The following is a 17,012-nucleotide window of genomic DNA, read 5'->3' on the forward strand; positions in this document are numbered from 1 at the left end:
ATTTTCTCACAGTGACAAAAGGCCAGCTGACATGAGTGGAGACATATAGAGACAGGCACATAGATAGATGACTGTCATGGTCCCTGAACTTGCCTGTGTCTTTATCTTAGAGCCCTAAAAGCCCAGAAATTCTTCTTTGTTAGGCTAATGTCAGTCACTGAAGGCTCTGGTATGTGTGGTGGAACATGTATGCCAGCCCCCAAGGCCTTGTTAAGATGCAATACCAGTGTGGCCTGAAGATTGAACTTCCGACAGGTACCAGATGAGTGGGAGGCTCTAGAGTGGCGAGCCATCTACCGGAGCCACGGACGCACGCTTGCTCTCAGTGAGTGGAAGCAGAACAGGCAGCTAGGGCTGTGACCAAAGGCACAAAGGGACCAAGAGACGCATGCTCTCCTCTTCCCTTAATTCCACTGTGTAGTGAAGATGACGAGATGCCTCACTTATACCAGACTCCCATGGGCACAATGTGGGTAAAAATGTCTCCCGTCATGAAGCTCACTGCCTGATGAGAACGGCATCAGGCTCAGGTAAACCAGTGAAATAGACGGTAAAAATAACATCAAGTGAGAGGAAGGCTCAGCAGGACATGCCACAGATGGGACAAACTGGAAAAAAAAATCAAAATCTTGGACCAGGAAGATGACTCGGTGAGCAAAACACCAGTCACGCCAGCCTGGTGATCCCATAGAATATTATTAAATTTCAAAATGCTTGAAGGCAAGCAATACCATCCGCTACCCCCTCAGCATCTCCTGGCTTAAGTCAGGCCCTTTCTATAGATACAGCGCTTTGTTTCTTCTCATTGTGTGCCCAAGAAGAGGGCAAAATATTGAGAAAGTAGATCTCAGCACATGCAAAGGGCCTGAGGTCGCCATAGACTGTGAACACTTGGAAATAACCGGTGCAGGCTCTGCAGCAGGGACTGTGAAGTTGAAGTTGGCAAGGGATGAGCGTGAGTCTCTTATGGGCCACAGCGAGGGCTTTAGCTTCACTCAAGTAAGACAGGAGCCACCTGAGAGGGGCTAGACTGGGGGGGTGACAGTAGGAGGCTAACCCCAAGATGACACTCAGACTAGAGTGTGACCGTGGTGGAGATGGAGGGACTGTATGCTAAAAGTTCTGGGAAGATAGAGGTCACAAGATTAGCTGACATAAAGGACCTGGAGAGGGAGAAGAGGGGTGGGGGAGGAGCCTTAAGTAAGACTCAGAGGGTGGAGAGAGCAGCTTCCAGTGGCTGATGGGACAGACACACCCAGTGTGGCTGCTGGAAGAAGTCTCAGACTGAGGAGGGTGTTCTTCGAAGCAAACTATTCTGAGAGCACTAGTAGGTGCCTGAGTGCAGGGATCTACAGATAGACGGTCGGAACCACAGAGTTCAGGTGCAAGCCTGCTGTCAGCGGGTGTATAAAGCAAGAGCCAAACAAACCTACAGAGATTCCTGGGGAGTGGGCGGGGACAGAGCCTGGGGCTGCCAGTCCCTGCTCATCCGCTGTTCAGTCTCTCCTGTCTCCTCACAGCCCCACAGCAGCTTCTGGAGCCTCACTCAGACCTTGTGGAGTCCGTTCCTGGTGAGCCTTCCCATGCCTGCCCTTCACCCCTCCTCTTCGGCGGGCAAGTTCTAAGAAGAACTGAGCTCTGAAAGCAGCACTTTGTTCTGTCCTCTCTGGAGACAGATAAGAACCTGTGTGTGACCTCCGCATCTGACAAGGGGCAGATGGAGAAGATGGCAGCTCATTGTAATGCCCAGCGTCCTGCCATCACTGGGGTCCTGATCCAAGTCCACTCCCTACAAGCCTGCCTCACGCTATGACTGGCCCAGGACATGGTAGCCATGCCGTGGGATAAATGGCAGGAAGGCAGGCCACCCAGTCAGAGGTGACAGCGTCATCCCTGCCCTCAGCATCTCCATGCCCTGCTTGAGAGCTCTCTGCCATCCCCACTTTCCTTCATCTTGCTGTACCATCCTACGACTCCAAGACTCCAAGGAGCCAGTGCTGATAGCACAGCGTCTCAGAGTGGACGGGAGAGCAGATGGAGGCTGATGCTCTCCAGACCACTGTTGTCTCCCTCGCCTGGGAAACCCGAAGGGACCAGAGGCAAGGACCGTCCATCTGCAGCCCAGCAGCAAGCCACCCGGCCTCCACGGCCTCCACCTGGCGCCTTTTTAACACCATCTTCCGAAGGCTTCTCCCAGTGACAAGTATCTTTGTGCAGAACCCCTCCACCCCTCCCTGTCTCCTTGGATCCTAACTCTCGCTGGCTTCCTTCTGCACAAAGGGTCCATTGAGAGGCAGGCAGTGGGGTGCTGCCTTTGATCTGGGCTTCTAATAACGTGTGTGTTTGCGTCCCAAAGCAAGGCAGCAGCCTGGCTGGCTCAGAGAGGCAGGGAAGAGAAAGTCTGGAGATGGTACCCCAGTGTGCACATGGAGGGCACTCTGCAGATTGGTGAGGGATGCCCGTTGCAGAGAGATGCAGCCACAAACCACCCAGACAGTGCTGCAGCTATCCCCAGGCCTATCCTGAGCTCCAGATGCACCCCAGGAGAAGGGGCCGTGTCATTTTGGGAGCAGCTAAGTGCCACGTCCAGCATAAGGGGATGACACTCCCACACTTTCCAAGGGCAATCTGCAATTGGAATCGGGGGAAGGGGCAGCTACATTTTAAAATATGTGGCCAGGTGTTGTGGTGCATGTAATCCAGCACTTGGGAGGCTAAATTAGAGGAAATCACAAGTTCAAGACCAACCTGTGCTATAGAGTGAAACCCTGTCTTGAAAGAGAAGGAAAGTGGCCAAGCATGGTGGTATACGCCTTTAAACCCAGTGCTCAGGAGACAGAGGCAGATGGATCTCTGAGTTCAAAGCCAGCCTGGTCTACAAAGTGAGTTTCGGGACAGCCAGGGCTACAAAGAGAAACCCTGTCTCTAAAATAAGATAAAATAAAATTAAAAACTAAAAAATGAGAGAGAGAGAGAGAGAGAGAGAGAGAGAGAGAGAGAGAGAGAGAGAGAGAGAGAGAGAGAGAGAGAGAGAATGGGGCAGCAAAAGCAGTGAGACAATGATCCCTGTGGTCCTCTGGCTGGTCCATGATCATCAGCTCCTCCCTGATCCCAGAGAAAAAACATGAGGATTAGGGGGATTGAGGCAGAGGGCCACGGAGAAAAGCACTGCCTGCTCTCCATTTCCCAGGAGCCCTTGCCTCCCTACCACGCACCCTTCCTGGCCCTCAGGATGGGAGTTCCTCTTTTCTTCCACATTCTCTGAACCACGGTGTCCTGTTTCACAGCAGGCTCAGAAACAACAGCCAAGCCATCATAGAGCCAAGCTTTTTGAACCATGAGCCAAATACATCTCCTGCCTCAGTTCTTATTTCTCAAGTATAACGTAAGAGCTAGTTAACACGCGGCCAGGTTTATGGCATATCTCTCCTGGGCGTGTGCAGTATGTGCTCTACACTATCGCTGCCAACCCTGTGGCAGGACAGACTGATGACAAGATGAGCATTCATCAAGGTACGCATCAAGTCTCAGCTCAGCCCAGGAAGGGGAGGTGCCCCACCCCCATCCCTCTCCCTAGCGCAGATCCTGCTTCCAAGGAGAAGCATCATTCTCACTTGCCCAGACCTTCTGCCTGGCATGGGTTTCATGTCAGCTACAGAGCAAGTTCCAAGACAGTCAGGGAAGGGAAGGAACAGTAGCTCTCACAGCTCTCAGTCCTCTCATCTGTCAGTGGACATCTTCAGTCAGCATCACAGACTTACTGCTAGAATGTGAACCAAGCATCCCTGGAACTACTGGAGAGTGAGTCTAGGCTGCCGAGAGGGCTGTTGTCAATGCCTGTCCTCGCCCTCCGGCTGTACACGTCACTCACTGGGACGTCTATTACGTCACTCACTGGGGCATAGTAGGAGCTAGCAACCATCACTGCTAGTTCATTGTTATAATTCCATCACTTACAATGCACCTAAGCCCATCTCCTACATACAATCCCCCATGGCTCCCTCTTTCTCCAGCGATCAGGCCGGTTCCTTCCAGAGCTCACAGGCAGCATTTGTGACCCAGAAACAAAATGGTACACTCCCATACCACATGGCATAAGACAAGTTCACACTGCCTGGTGCTGTCCATTCTTGGTTGATAGACCCTGGGCAGCTGGAAGCAGCTAGAATCTTCAACCTACTTACCCTGGGGCATCCACTGTCTCCCGGGACTCAGGAGCTCTATATGGCTAATAGCAGGTGTAGGCAAGACGGCTCAGTGGGTAAAGGCGCTTAGCTAAGTCTCACCATCTGAAGTCTCACCAGGACCTACATGGTAGAAAAAGAAAACTGATGCCCAAAAGATGTCCTCTGACCGCCACGCCCACCATGACAAATAATAAAAATGTAATATAAAAATTGTTAAGATTAATATTAGAGGCTAGATAGTTCTGCCAGTAAGAGCACTGGCTGCTCTTTCAGAGGATCCAAGCTCCTACTCCCCCTTCTGTCTCTACAGGCACTGCATACATGTAGTGTACTACATACAGGCAAACAAAACATTCATACACATAAATAATTTTTTAAAACATTTAAGATGAGCTAGGAGGTGGTGGTGGTGTGCGTGCTTTTACTTCCAGCACACAGGAGACAGAGGCAGGCAGATCTCTGAGTTTGAGGCCAACCTGATCTACAGAGCAAGTTCCAGGACAGTCAAAGCTACACAGAGAAACCTTGTCTCAAAAAAAACAAGAAGAGGGAGGAAGTGGAGGAGAAGAAGGCAGAAGATAAGGAAGAAGAGGAAGAGAAGGAAGGAGAGGAAGAGAAGGAGGGAGAGGAAGAGAAGGAGGAAGAAGAGAAGGAAGAGGAAGAAGAGGAGGAGGAAAAGGAAAAGGGAGAGAGAGAGAAAGAGGAAGAAGAGGAGGAGGAAGAAAAGGAAAAGGAAGAGAAAGAGGAAGAGGAAGAGGAAGAAGAGGAGAAGGAAGAGGAGGAGGAAGAGGAAGAAGAGAGGGAAAAGAGGAGAAGGAGGTGGAGGAGAAGTGGAAGGGACAAGGGTGTTACCCTGCACTGACACCCCATCCAATTCACAATGGATGCCACATTCTTCACTCTAAGGTGATTTATTGAGGGGCTGTCAGTAGGCTCCCAAAGGTTCACCAAACAGCGCTGAGACAAATCTAACCTCAAGGAAATCAGGTGCAGGGGGAGTGCCACCATGCACACACATGAGAGATGGGCGGATATCAGGAGCTGGTGTCTGCCAGCACTTGGCACAGAGCCAGGTAAACAGCAGGCCTGCGGTAAAAGTGACTCTTCTTCTTCTTCTGTTATATTTAGCATCAAAATTTTTTTTCCTTAAGACTCTTTGTTTGTCGGGTGACATGATCTGAGTGAGCTGGGACAGCGGAAGCATAGAGGAACTTCATGGGGGTCACATGACCAGGTGGTGGGATCGCATGACCAGGTGGTGGGAGGCCAGTAACGAACAGCTTCAGGCTAACAATCTGTGTGTGTGGGAAGAGTGTGAAAACAGATCTTTGGGGTTTGGTTTTTGAGATGGAGGGTCTCATGTAGCCCTGGCTAGCCTTGAATTACAAATCCCCCTGCCTCTGTCTCCTGAGAGATGGGATTACAGGTGTGCGCCCCTACACAGGGCATAAGAGAACAATGCTTCCCCAGCCTCTGGGAGAAAAACCCCGGGAAAGAACTCTGACTGGCCTCGCTTGAATTGTGTGCTCATTCCTGAACCAATCACAATATGAGTTTGATCATTCTACCTTAAGGCAGATGCCCAGCCCTATGACCAGAGTGATGGGCAGCCACATCTCAGTCAAGTACGAGATGGGAAGGAGGACGTGGTCTAAGGGAAGGGGTATCGAGAGGAGCGTGGTGGGATAGCCTTACAGCTCAACCCATTTTACAGGTAGGGAAAGTGAGTCTTTAAGTTGTGGAGTAGCTTGTCCACTGTCATGTGACACAATGGTGACCTTGGAACTCAGCCTAGATGTGCGGGCTTCCACTCTTCCCTAGTGTGGGCCTTCTGAGGAGAGAAGGGTGACCTGAACAGGATGCAGACTTTCCCTCCATGCCACTGCCTGCCTCTGCCAGCCCCTGCCCTGTACACCAGCCTTTAGTGATCCTGTAGGTGACCGTGACAACAGAACTGCGATCCAAAGGAAAGACAGCTTTGTAAGGCAGCGATTACTTCAACCCCAAAAAGACAGGACCAGAGGGCCTCAGAAAAGTGACTTTAGAAACTTTTCCCTATGAACAGAATTCTGGCCTGAGGTATCTCAGGACCAAGGGAAATCTTGAAGGGACGGTGCCATTAAGGCCACTGGATAGAAACCACTGTCTCAGTCTTTGATAGCCGTGGGGTCCGGGGGTCAATGGAGCCCACCCTTCCCATCCCCCGACTTCTCACATCCCATCTCATTCTGACTCCTGTAGCCCACTTCTCTAGGAAGAGCCTGAAGCTTTCCTCTTCTGCCTCCCTGTCATCGACACTTCCCGTTCTTCATCCTCACTATGAGTGCTGAGGAAAGGACACAGCTCCTCGCAGGGGGAGCCCACTTCCCACCCTGCTCCCCAACCCATAATGGCAGAATCAATCGCCTGTGACCACATCCGGTGGCCTGAGAAAGAGAGGGGAGCTATGACTGGGGGGTGATGAGACCTCAGTGGGCGGCGAGCACGGAGAGAAAAGGCTCATGGGAGGCAACTTCATTAAGACAGCCCTTTAATTAGGGGGAGCAAAAGCTTTTTAAACCTTTGGGGGTGAGTAGGGGCTATTGGGGTGGGTGTGCACCGTTGGTTGATAAGGAGGAATTGCAGGTGCTGCTGGACATGACCTTATAAGGAGAGAGGAAGTGTGACCTGGCTGTAACTATGTGACCTCCTCTAGTCAGCACAGAGGAGGGAGTGGCCCCACTCCTACTGCTCTCAAGATAACACTTCAGGAATTGGTCACAGCTTGACCCCATTCCTGCTCCAAACCAGCTCCTGCCGGTTCCACAGTTCCCTGGCCCCACACCCGGAGTGACTGTGAACACCTTCCGGTCTGAGGACACACGAACACCAAACTGAGGGGCCAACATCAAATGCTGGAGCTCCTCGTACCTGAGAAAGTCAGCTTCAGAGAAGGAGAGATGTGTTGGAGCCCGTGGTCCCAGGGCCCCAGGCAGGGGGTCATTCGGCTCTGTTGCCTTTGGACCTATGATGAGGCAGAGATTCCTGGTAGACGCCCAAGGTGAAGGAAACTGTTTGCTTACCTCATAGCGGCCAGGAAGCAAAGACAAAGGCAAGCCTGGTATCCCAACATTCCCTTCTGTGGAAGTTCCAGAGATGGAGTCCTAGCTGGACGAAGTAGCCACTAGAGCAGCCTGGGAAGAATGCATCTTATGGCCTAGTCCTCCAAGTAGGGTGACTCCTGGTATTTCACTACCTCCTAGTGACACAGTTAGGACCAAGCCTTTCACTACCTCCCAGTGACACAGTTAGGACCAAGCCTTTCACTATCTCCCAGTGACACAGTTAGGACCAAGCCTTTTACTACCTCCCAGTGACACAGTTAGGACCCAGCCTTTCACTACCTCCCATTGACACAGGACCAAGCCTTTCACTACCTCCCAGTGACACAGTTAGGACCAAGCCTTTCACTACCTTCCAGTGACACAGTTAGGACCAAGCCTTCCACACATAAGCTCTAGGGCAATGATCTTCAACCTGTGCGTCTAGACCACCTTGGGAGTCTCATATCAGAATTCTGTATATCAAAAATTACAAATTCATAACAGTAGCAAAATCATAGTCATGACGTAGCAACAAAATAACTTTATAGTCGGGAGTTGCACGAGGAACCGTATTAAAGGGTCAGAACGTTAGGAAGGTTGAGAGACCTTTAAGATCCAGGTTTAATAATGACCATGTCCAGTCTGGCTAAATCTCCCGTGAGGCTGCAGCCACTCCCCTCTGCCCTGCACTGCCCAGCTGTGGCTGATTAAAACAGCTAAAGGAAATTACCCAGGAATCCCCTGGGTCAGTGCTGGCCCTGTAAGCACAGAGCCCAGGAAGTAAGTGAGATCCAGGGGACAGTGGATGCCCTAGGAGTAGTTTGAAGATTCTAGTGTTTCTCAAAAATGGATGGATGCCTGGATGGATGGATGGATGGATGGATGGATGGATGGATGGATGGAGATAGAAAGACAGACAGACAGACAGATGGATGGATGGATGGATAGATGGATGGAATGATAGGATAGACTGACAGACACAATGATAGATAGACTGATAGATGGACAGACGGATGGATAAGTGGATAGATCAACAGACATACAGACAGATGATGGACAGACAGACAGGTGGAAAAACAGAAAAATGAGTACTTTTGCTGTTGGTTAGTCAAAGCTGGGATTGAGGGGCTGAGGATATAGCTGAGTTGGATGAGATCCTACCTAAGCAGGCATAGCACAGGAGAAATGGGTGGAGCATAAAGTCGGGGCTCCCTTTCTGACCACGGAAGTTGCTGACAGAGGTAGGAATGAGGCTGGGCAAAAGCCCAGGTCCCGCCTGCTGACAGATGAACCCCTGTTGTTCTCCTTCTGTAGATGCCAACTTACTGGGCATCCTCTCTGAGAACCCAGCTGCCAGGCTGCAAGTCTGGTCTAAGTGGGAAGGTCATGCATGGGTGTCATCCATTAGCTCCAAGTGAGCTCCCACTGCCAGCCAGCAACATCTGCTCACCACGGGCATGTGACACCTTAAATTCTGAGCTCCAGCAAGTCCCCAGGTGACTGCATCTGAGGGTACGTCACAGGGTACACAGCTGTCCCACTGAATGACCCTGTGCCCCAGATCAGCAGGGGAAAATCAGTTGGTGTCTTAAGCCACCAAATTTTGTGGATGAAGAACATGAGGTTCAAGTTCCCAGACTCCACAGCCATGTGCTCCAGCCATCTTGCAAGCCCAGTACTGGCCACGTCATTCTTCTGCCGGAAGCCTCCCATGACTCCTCAGTGGCCCCAGCACAGTCTTTTTGTGTGTGTGTGAATGCAGGTCAAAGCCACTAGGGCAGCTTGCAGAATGCAGGCAACTGCTCAGAACCTTGGAAACGGGCATCACACTGCAGCAAGCACCACACCCCCTCCTCTCCCTGTATCATGACTCACTGTGAGCAGGGGGACCGTTCTACACCCGTGTGTTTGACTCAGTCACGTGACCCATTTGTTTAAATGAATACAAGCAGAAATGACAGCGTGCCAGCTCCAAGCCAAAGACTTGAGAGGCAATGCACACTTCTGAACCTTCCTTTTCCATTCTTGCTATTTGCATGAAAGGCTCTGTTCAGGCAGCCCGGGTCCAAATATGAAAAACATACATGTGATGATTTGAATATGCTAGGCCCAGGGAGTGGTACTGTTAGAAGGGGTGGCCCTGCTGGAGTGGGTGTGTCACTGTGGGCTTTAAGACCCTCATCCTAGCTGCCTGGAAGCCAGTATCTACTAGCAGCCTCCAGATGAAGATGTAGAAATCTCAGCTCCTCCTGCACCATGCCTGCCTGGATGCTGCCATGCTCCCACCTTGATGATAATGGACTGAACCTCTGAACCTGTAAGTCAGCCCCGGTTAAATGCCGTCCTTATAAAAGATTGACTTGGTCATGGTATCTGTTCATTGCAGTGAAACCCTAAGACAATACAGAAGAGTTTCAAACCTGGACCCTGTCCTAGACCCATGTGTCACCAATTCTAGTCAAGTTCATTAGTTACTTCAGCCGATATGAAGATCTATAAAGAGGAAAAAAAAATTTAAAAAAGCTTTTCGCTGTATGTTCTGAGAAGGCTCACTTGTTATGAAGCATTGCTGACCGATACAACAGGTAGCTCTGGCGTGCATCCCTGACGAAGAACCGGGAGAGCAAAGAAACTGCTCACTGCGCACTGAGCATCCCTTCCTCGGTCGAGCTCCTGTATGCGTCTAGCCTCATCTTTCACCTCCCCCACCCCTTCTGAATCAGCTATGGTTCAGATGCCAAACCCAACCATCACTACTCCTACCAAAAAAGGATTCAGAAGTAACTATAAAATCAGACTTTTAAAAAAAAAAGACAAAAATGCAAAAATGTTAGGAAGCTGGGGCCAGAGCCACAGATATGTGCCCTGATGTATAGATCTAATGTATAGGCGCTCATCCCTGGGGACCTACAGACCTGGACACTGGGTCCTGAAGCTTCTGTTTACAAGGCTCACCACCTCCTCCCACATGTCTGCTCCCTTCCTGTCTTGGTCAGGGTCCCTATTGCTATGGTGAAACACCATGACTAAAAGCAAGCTGAGGAGGAAAAGGCTTGTGAGGCTTCCACTTCCACATCCTAGTCCGTAAGTGAAGGAAGCCAGAACAGGAACGCCAGCGGGGCAGGAACCTGGAGACGGGAGCTGATGCACCGGCCATGGAAGAGTGCTGCTTACTAGCTTGCTCCCCATGGCTTGCTCAGACTGCTTTCTTATAGAACTCAGGACCGCCAGCCCAGGGATGGCACCGCCCTCAGTGAGCTCGGCCATCCCCCTTCAATCACTCATTAGGAGGATGCCTTACAGGTCTGCCCACAACTAAGTCAGTCTCCTGGATTTTATGGAGGTATTTTCTCAATTAAGGCTCCCTCCTCGCAGATGACTTGGGCTTGTGTCAAGTTGTCATAAAACTATCCAGCACACTTCCCAAGTGGAGAAGCCACTACACCCTAGCTATTGCGAGGAAAGAGAACATATGTAGGACTCCCAATGAAGACAGAGGCACATGTTGGGCAGACCGAATCCCCACAATTCACACTGTATACAAGTAAGAACTCGATCTGTACGTATGCACAAGAACTTTCTAGAATAAGTAATCACCATGCAGATGCTTCACCAGTGAAAGTGACAGTAAATTAATGAACCACAGAGATCCTGGGCGGGGCTAAATCTGTACCTCTCCCCTTTGTTTTTCTAATATTTTAATTTTCAAATTAAAACACAATGAAATCTTTGTTCATCTTCCCTTTCATCTCTCACTCCTTCTGTGTGCCCACCTTGCCTCTTCATGGCCTATTTTTGTATAAATAGAATCTACTCAGTCCATATGATGTTACTTGTATTACATGATTTCAAGGAGACTACTTGGGAAACTTAGCTAACTACCCAGGGCTAGTAACAGACCTTGGAGGAGAATCTATCACCACTTCTTTACTAAACCAGCACAATCCCTAACTACATTCTAAATATTTGTCCTTAAAGCCACTAATTTATATAGTTCTCTTCTCTTGTCTAAGAAATGTCACTTTGCTACACATGGAGTCCACTGCAGAAACCCATCACAGATCAAAATACACAGAACAAGCGACCTTGTGCTGCACTGCTGGGCTGATCTGTCTACGGCACATCTCCTACACCTAAGGCTCAGGGATTGTGGTAGTCTGAATAAAAATGGCCCCATAGACTCATAGGTAGAGGTACTATTTGGAGGTGTGGCCTTTATGGAGTAGGTGTGGCTTTGCTGGAGGAAGTGTGTCACTGGGGGTGGGGCTTTGAGGTCTCCAATGCTCAAGCCAGCACTTGCTGCTCACTTCTGCTCCACTTCTTGATGTCTGAGGGTCAAGATGGACAACTCTCAGCTCCTTCTCCAGTACCATGTCTGCCCTCACATCTCCATGTTTCCAGCCGTGACAGTAATGGACTCGATCTCTAAACTGTAAGCCAGCTCCAATGAAATGTTGTCCTTTATAGGAGTTGCAGTGGTCATGGTATCTCTTCACAGCAACAAACCCAGGCTAAGACAGTGATCATAGCAGAAGTGGGGTCAGAAAAGATTTTAAGAGTCAGAGGAACAGGAAGTTTGCTATGAGATTGTGTCTCCTAGAAATGTCGCAGATACTACACCAAAAGAAGTCTCATCAACACGGCTGCCGAAATGAGACCTGAACAAGGAGGATGCCACAGAATTCACTTAGAATTTACATACATAGATTCACTTAGAATACATAATACATCACTTAGAATTCAGGGGCCTAAACCCCAGACAAAGAGCAACAAGGAACTAATGAATGCTAGTGATAGAGAAATATCCTTGCACAGGGAGAAGCCCCTCAATTGGTTATTCTCTTTCTTTTAAAAGCAAAACTACAGAGCCCAGGGTGGCCTGGAACTCAGAACCCTTCTGCTTCATCTTAGTACTAAACCAACAACCATGGACCACCCTGCCAGCTTTGCACTGGATTTCAACAAACATCCCTGGTTTCCAGTTGAGTCTGGAGCATCTGGGTTTCCAACCCTCCTGTTCAGAAGTGCTTGGCAAATTAGTCATTCCCAGGAAGGGCACCCTGGAGCCTGAGTATGTGACCTGGGGGCGAGGGGGCGGGGGCTAGCCAACACTTCTGTGTGTACTTCCTCACGAAAGTCTTTTCCTTCTCTTCCAATCTGTAGAGCTGAGAGCAGCACACAGTCTGGTGATGCAGCCCTGTTTCCAGAGTGCCATTCCCTGACTTGATGTCCTTTGTCCCCCATTCTCAGCAGGCTGCCTCAGTATTCCAGGGTCCTCTATCTAGCATGGTAGAGCTATCGATACCCCAGGTCCCTTGGTCCCTGACTGTGTAACCACAACTGTGACGTGGCCTCTCCCAGGCACACTTTGTCACTCACTCACTGCATGTCGCCTCCTCTCTGAAACTTAACCTGAGAGAGGAAAAGGGAAGAAAAGTTAGCTGCTTTAAAATCCCCATGTTCGCTGCCCTGCAGGCTCAGCTCCTAGACCCTTCACGTACTCGCTGCTTTAATTAGCTCATTTGCCCTATAAGAAGTCTTGATCCCTGCTTTAAAGATGAGAAAACTGAGTCTCTGGGAAGCTAAGTAGCTTCCTCGGCACAATATAGTTCATAGGTATTGAGGTGAGGCTCTATGAGTTACCTCCCACTAGGAACATGTCACCAAGAAGGCCTGTACACATTTTTCTGTGTTAACACTTGGAATAAAACCACAATCTAGGGCCTCAGAATCCATGTAAAGAGCCAACTCCATAAAGATGCCCTCTGACCTCTGCTCTTGAGCCATGACACACAAACCCACACATAGGCATAAATACAACAACAAGCAAACAAATAAAATTCCATCTGCTGGGTATGGACCCCTGTGGTAGAATACTTGGTTAGCATGTAGAATACCCTGGGTTCAGTCCCCAGTGCTGAAGATAAAAAAAAAAAAAAAGGCAACCCAAAACCCTACTAAACAGACCTGAATAACAATGGTGTTGGGATCCCAGGTTTGGGGATTGATGTCACTGTTGCAGCCCATCTCCCCAGCGCCCCCCACCCACCCAGAGTTGATTTTTTTCCAATCCCATAGGATAAAGCTTTCTCCACACCCAGTCCCGGTGCTGAGACTTGGAAACTGAGAACAGCTTCTCTGGGATCATCAGAGTGGGAGGTGGCATGCCCTGGCTCTGGCCCTGGCATCCTCTGGCATGAAGCTCTATATCTGCCCCCTCAGCCCTTCCCTCCATTCTTGGATCCATTCCAACAAAAGCCCAAAGGGCTCAGATTTTCCTCAGCCTGCGCTGCTGCTATTGACAAGACACCACCAGTGACGGAGGAGCTGGTGGCAAGAATGGCCAAAAGATTCATGAGTGGCATATGAATAGAGAGAGGGCAGGGCAACCTTCTGGAAGCCACGGTCCTCGGCTGCTTCTCGTGATGCAAGCATGACCTTTGCTGTTTAAAGTGTGCTAACACCCATCAAGGTGAGCACCCCAGCTCTGGCTGGCTGGTTGTTACCTCATTCAGACAGGAACTGGTCTGATACATCATCATAGACAACTGGGGGAGGGGAGGAGACACTGGCTCTAGCTATACCCTGAGAATGCCTGCCTGGCATAGATCATTGCACACTGTATGGATGGGAAGAGCCCAAGTGGCCACCTGCCTGGGGGACAACCGTTGAGACTTGAGAGTCCATTGGTGCCATGTTCCTATTCTTCAGTTCTTTCTCAAGATCCTGCACCTATCCTCCTTGGAGGAGGGTGTCTGCCAACATCCAGTCTTCCCTTGCTCTTTCCTAGCAATGGTTGGTCCTGTGGTGAGATCCTACTTTTTGGTCTTCCTAGCAGTGATGAGTGAATAAGAATGTCCCTTAGAGGCTTCCATATTTGAGGACCCAATCCCTAGCTGGTGGGACTGTTTGGGGGAAGTTCAGGAAATACAGCTTTGCTAAAGGAGGAGAGTCACTGGAGATGGGCTCTCAAAGCTAAAGTCCTCCTGCCGCTAACACTTGGATATCTCTGCTTTGTGCTTGTGGTTCAGGATGTTAGCTCTCAGCTTCCTGTTCCTGATGCCCCGCCCACTGCCTGTCCCCACCCTTACGGACTCAAATTCTCTGGAACTGTCTGTAAGTCCAAATAAACTCTTCCTTCTATAACTTGTCTTGGTCATGGTGTTTTAGCTCAGTAGCCAGAAATAACCATCACACTGTGCAAATGGGACCTGAAAAGCCTGTGTCTAAGTTTGTGTTTTACTCTTGCTGTGAAGAGACACTGTGACCAAGGTGACTCTTATAAGCCCACGCCCACTGTGACACATTTCCTCCAACAAGGCCACACCTCCTGATAGTGCCGCTCCCTGGGCCAAGCATATTCAAACCACCACAGTGTGGGCTATGTCAGCCTTCCATTCCTTCCAAGGCGTCTTACAGAGTAAACCCAGCTCCACTTCTGGACTAGGCACAGAACAGCATGGGAGCTCTTAGGGTCTTGGCCCACAGTATGGACTCTTAGCACCCTCCTGGCCCCTCCCTTGGAGCTTTGAACAAGAAAAAGAGCCTCTTCTTTTGTCTAAGTCACATGCAGGGGACTCTCCTCCCAGCAGCTCACCTGTCCCTAGCAACTCATGCCCAGTTCTCAAATCTCCTACCAAGCCAAAGGGCCAACCTGCACCAAGTAGACAACGGGGAAGGAAGGGGGGGACCTAGGAAGACAGCAATTGGTGGATGCCTGTCTCTATTTCAGTCATTAGTACTGTTATCTTAAAAGCTATCACGCCATCCTTAGATGCAACAAGCCCACCATTTTTCTTAAAGTGACAGACACTGTGTTCACTTTTGAGAAAACATCTGCTCAGGTCTGACAACCATGATTTCTCAGCCCTTCCCCCATCGCCTCAGGCAGACAGAGCTGGGGGGAGCTCAGCTCACACCCCAACTACACCAGCGATTTGCTCTGACGCTTCAGTGTCGGCTGCAGGAAGAACGCCGGGTGTGAGCTCTGCTTGGCTACGCTGAATATTGAGACAGACTGCCCTCAAATACAGAGAAAGGAACAAATTAACCCATTTTCCAGCTTCGGAGACACTGCAAGCGAGTCTGTCTCCTAGACTGGTTTTTGTGTGACCGAAACCACCTGTCCACCTGACACGCACCACACCGCAGGTGTGCCTGCCTTTGTTCCTGCGCCTTCCATGCAAATGACAACTGCTGAGGAGGACAGAGGACACCTCACTGCTGTAGGGAGAGAATGTGGCCTTAGCAACCTCCTGAAAGGGCTTTGGGGTCCCCCAGCCATGTTTCAGTAAGCCATGTTGCAGTCTCTGCACACTGTCCTTTGTCACCGGCATACACATGCACATGCACACACGCGCCCACAGAACTTCACTCATTTGATTCTTAAAGTGATATTTGAATATCAAAAAGAGCAAGGACGTCATTGCAGAAGAAAGGACAGCCTTTAACATAAGTTCATTTAGTGTCGCAAACAACTCCACATTGTCTTCGGGCTTCTGGTTTGCCAAGGCCAGGGGCAGATGTTGGCATGGAAGGCGAGCATTTGGAAATGGCCTTCAGCCGCCCTGGCATGCCTCCCCTTGTGCATAGGAGGGTACCAGCAAGGCACAAAGCTGGAAAGGGCTCAGCTGGCACCTCTAGCCAGAGTACTGACCCACAGGACAGCTAGGGCTCCCTCCTCAGTCTCCCAGGAATGATGGAGCAGACCCACCTGTTCCCGTGTGAGTTAGCAGAAAGTAGGCTGAGGCTGCAGTGCTGGGGCCTCTCCAGGCTCCTGGATCGGGGTCATTCATGAACTACCACACAGCTGCCTCAGCCCAGTGCAGACTCTGAGTCACACTGGAGGAACCATACACCCAAATGTCCCCTCACACACCATCCCGCTTACCTTGCCTTCCCCAGCCCACATCCAGTGTCCTTAGAGACAGTCGTAAAGACCAAACTTCGAGGAGTAAAAAGAAAAAGGAGTGTGTGTGTGTGTGTGTGTGATGTGTGTGTGGGGGGTTGTGAGTGTGGTGTGGTATATGTGTATGTGGTATGTGTGTGTATATGTGTGTGTGGTATGATGTATGTGTGTATATGTGGTGTGGTATGTGTGTGTGGTGTGTTATGTGACTGTGGTGTGGTATATGTATGTTGTGGGGGAGTATGGTGTGTGTGTATGTGTGTGTGGTGTAGTGTATGTATGTATGTGGTGTGGTGTGTGTGTGGTGTGTGGTGTGGTGTGGTGTGTGTGGTATGTGTGTTTGTTGTGTGTGTATGTTTGTGTATGTGGTGTGATGTGGTACATGTGTGTGTGTGTGTGTGTGTGTGTGTGTGGTATGATGTATGTGTGGTGTGTGTGTATGTTATGGTGTATGTGTGTATGTATGTGTGGTATGGTGTGTGTGTGTGGTGTATGTGTGTGCATGTGTGTGTGTGGTATGGTGTGGTATGGTGTGTGTGTGGTGTGGTGTATGTGTGTGATGTGTGGTGTGGTATGTGTGTGTGGTGTGTGTGTGGTGTAGTATGTGTGTTTGTGTGTGTTATGGTGTGGGGGGTGGGCAGTATGTGGTGTATGTGTGTGTGTGTGTATGTGTGTGTGTGTGTGTGTGTGTGTGTGTGGTGTGGTGTGGTGTTTGTGTGTGTGTGTGTATGTATGCCTTCAGGATGTCCTCCTACCCAGATATAAGGCATTTTCTTTTCTTTTCTTTTCTTTTTTCTTTTTCTTTTTGTTTTGTTTTGTTTCAAGACAGGGTTT

This window comes from Apodemus sylvaticus, chromosome 21, assembly GCF_947179515.1.
Source record: "Apodemus sylvaticus chromosome 21, mApoSyl1.1, whole genome shotgun sequence".
NCBI classification, from domain to species: domain Eukaryota; kingdom Metazoa; phylum Chordata; class Mammalia; order Rodentia; family Muridae; genus Apodemus; species Apodemus sylvaticus.